At 41.5% G+C, this 3550-nt stretch overlaps 1 pseudogene; it reads left to right on the forward strand.

The window, feature by feature from the left end:
- The first annotated feature begins 2073 nt into the window (after nt 1-2073).
- On the forward strand, nt 2074-2510 carry Rpl26l1-ps2 (ribosomal protein L26-like 1, pseudogene 2; annotated as a pseudogene).
- Nucleotides 2511-3550: the final 1040 nt, after the last annotated feature.

A 3550-nucleotide genomic window follows, 5' to 3' on the forward strand; every position in this document is an offset into this window, starting at 1 on the left:
ATCCTGAATTTCTGAATACTATCTAGGAGCACACTGATATTTTCATTGTTTATTTTTCTCAGTTATCCTCTACTTTACATTAGAATTCTAGGCCTTGGAGTTTGGTTTCATATCCAATGTTATTTAATGTTCACTGTTTTACAAAACAAGCAAACAAACAAACAAACAAATAAACAGAAACTAAACAACAATGATTCTATGTGAATTAGCTGACCTTTTTGAGGCATGAATAGGCCTAAAGTCTATCTTATTTCAAGACCAAAAGACAATAATTAAAACTAATAACTCTATAAATTATTTTTTGCTTAACTAATTAGAGTTCTTTGGTACTTATATGAATGTAAAATACAGTTTATTTCTCTATATGTAGAGTCTTTATAAAGCTTAAATATTTTCTCCAGTATTAACCAACATAGAGAATATTGTATTATCTAGCATTGACAAGAACAGTTGCTTCATTTTTGTCTCATCTCACAGGAAGGACACTGAGGTATACAGGCATGTTCTTGTCTTCCCAAGACAATGAGCAGAGATGGTACTTGAACTCTGGCATCCTAAATATCAACTTCCCATAGATACCCTGTAAGTGTTTCCATGTTGACACATGTGTATATATGGGTCAATGGCTGGCAGTTCTATGAACCCCACTGAGTTTTCCCTGTGGGAAATGCCGAATAACTCTTACTTTCATTCAATGCCATTCTCTGAGTAGTCGGTAATTTTGCAACTGTATGTCTTGGTGGCTTCATTTTATCTCAAGTTGAATACATAACCCTGTTTTGAATGGCATGCATTTAACAGCTGGATAGTAAACAACATAAACACACACAAAAATTAATGACTATTAATCAAAGACTGATTAACATAGCCATCATTCGACCAATCTCTGGTCACCTTTTTTTCTGCCAACAAATACCTTTTTGCTTTAGTTTTTCCCATATTTTTATTAGTTCTTTTATATAGTATATTTTACCTATAGTCATACTCTCCTGCAAAATTCCTCTAAGTCCAACCCTCCTTACTTACCCATCCAAGTTTTGTCTTTTATCTTTAGTGTAGAATATAGTTTATTTAGGACATGGGGAAGGAAGTTAGAGAGAGAGAGAGAGAGCGAGAGCGAGAGCGAGCGAGCGAGCGAGCGAGCGAGAGAGAGAGAGAGAGAGAGAGAGTAGAGACCTGCTATGAACACATGGAGAGAGAGGAGAGGAAAGAATGGGGAGAGATAGAGGGCAGGATAGCAAGTGCAACAGAGGAGCAAGAGAGTAAGCCTATCCTATTTCATAAACACATCATGTCAAAATTATGTTGTCTATAAATTCTTGGATATGGGCCCTCCCACTGGAACATATTTGGCCAACTAGAGGCTATATGTTCTTAAAAAATAAACAAACAAAAATCTCCTAACCGATAATTGTTCCTGTCTGAAATAACTGCAAGGACCAACATGGAGACCAGCCTGAGGAAAAGGAGGCCCCTGAGACATGGCTAAAGTGACACCCTGCTCAAGGAGAGGCCCCAAGGCCTTACACTATTACTGAGGTTATGGTGTGCTCATAAAAAGGGGTCTATCATGACTGGCCTCCAAAAAACCCAACAAGTAGCTGAAAAACTCAGATGCAGATATTTACTCTGAATCGAGGGACAGAAGATGCTGACCCCCTGTGGTTGTCTTAGAGAAAAGCTGGAAGAAGCTGAGGAGGAGGGCGACCCTGGAGGAGGACCGGCAGTCTCAACTAACATGGATCCCGGAGATCTCTCAGACTCTAGATTACCAATCAGGCAGCATACTGTTACTAGGCCTTCAACACATATACAGAAGAAGACTGCAGGGTTGGGACTCAGTCAGGCAAGAGGCACCTAACCCTCAAGAGACTGGAGGCCCCAAGGAGTGAAGAGGTCTGGTGTGGTGGGGGGATGGTGACATACTCGTGGAGACGGGTGGATGGTGGGGGGCAGGAAGTATGAGATGTAGAACAGTCAAAGGGGGGACCAGGATGGGGATAAAATCTGGAGTACAAAAAAAATGATTACCCTTTTTCCTGTTGTGGCTATCTCTGAATCTCAGCCACTAAAATGAAGTTCAATCCCTTCTTAACTTCTGACCTAAGCAAGAACCGCAAATGGCATTTCATTGCACTGTCTCACATTCAGAGGAAGATCGTGTCTTCTCCTCTTTCCAAAGAACTGAGACAGAGTGTAATATTCGGTCAATGACCATTCAAAGGGATGATGAAGTTCAGTTTATTCGAGCATACTACAAGGGCCAGAAGATTGGCAAAATGATCCAAGTGTATAGGAAGAAATATGTCATCTAAATTGAACGAGCTCAGCGAGAGAAAGCTAATGGCACAACTGTCCGTGTGGTTTTCCACCCTAGCAATGTGGTTATCACCAGGCTAAAGCTGGACAAGAACCACAAGACAGTCCCGGAGAGGAAAGCCACGTCCCATCAAATAGGAAAGGGAAACGGCAAATACAAGGAAGAAGTGACCGAGAAGATGCAGGATTAGAAACATCTCAGGCAGGGCATGATTTTCATTAAAGACTGCTTAAGTTAAAAAAATTAAATAACATTAAAAAACAAAACGAAACAAAACAATGCTCTTAGGTTCCCATCAACTAATAATAGCCAATATCTCCTTGAGTAGGAGTGGAACTTTAAGCCCTGTTTCTCTTTCTATCATTGTATTTCATCTGGCTTGGTCTTCTACCAGTCTTTTGCATAATGTCAGAGTCATTGTAAGTTTATATGTGTAACAACACTAGGACTAGAAGTCTAAATTTTTTTTCTTCTTTTTTTTTTATTAACTTGAGTATTTCTTATATACATTTCGAGTGTTATTCCCTTTCCCGGTTTCCGGGCAAACATCCCCCTCCCCCCCCTTCCTTATGGGTGTTCCTCTCCCAACCCTCCCCCCATTGCCGCCCTCCCCCCATAGTATAGTTCACTGGGGGTTCAGTCTTAGCAGGAACCAGGGCTTCCCCTTCCACTGGTGCTCTTACTAGGATATTCATTGCTACCTATGGGGTCAGAGTCCAGGGTCAGTCCATGTATAGTCTTTAGGTAGTGGCTTAGTCCCTGGAAGCTCTGGTTGCTTGACATTGTTGTACATATGGGGTCTCGAGCCCCTTCAAGCTCTTCCAGTTCTTTCTCTGATTCCTTCATCTGGGGACCTATTCTCAGTTCAGTGGTTTGCTGCTGGCACTCGCCTCTGTATTTGCTGTATTCTGGCTGTGTCTCTCAGGAGCGATCTACATCCAGCTCCTGTCAGTCTGCACTTCTTTGCTTCATCCATCTTGTCTAATTGGGTGGCTGTATATGTATGGGCCACATGTGGGGCAGGCTCTGAATGGGTGTTCCTTCAGTCTCTGTTTTAATCTTTGCCTCTCCCTTCCCTGCCAAGGGTATTCTTTTTCCTCATTTAAAGAAGGAGTGAAGCATTCACATTTTGATCATCCGTCTTCAGTTTCGTTTGTTCTAGGGATCTAGGATAATTCAAGCATTTGGGCTAAAAGCCACTTATCAATGAGTGCATACCATGTATGCCTT

Source organism: Rattus norvegicus, chromosome 2 (assembly GCF_036323735.1).
Source record: "Rattus norvegicus strain BN/NHsdMcwi chromosome 2, GRCr8, whole genome shotgun sequence".
In the NCBI taxonomy this organism is placed as follows: Eukaryota; Metazoa; Chordata; class Mammalia; order Rodentia; family Muridae; genus Rattus; species Rattus norvegicus.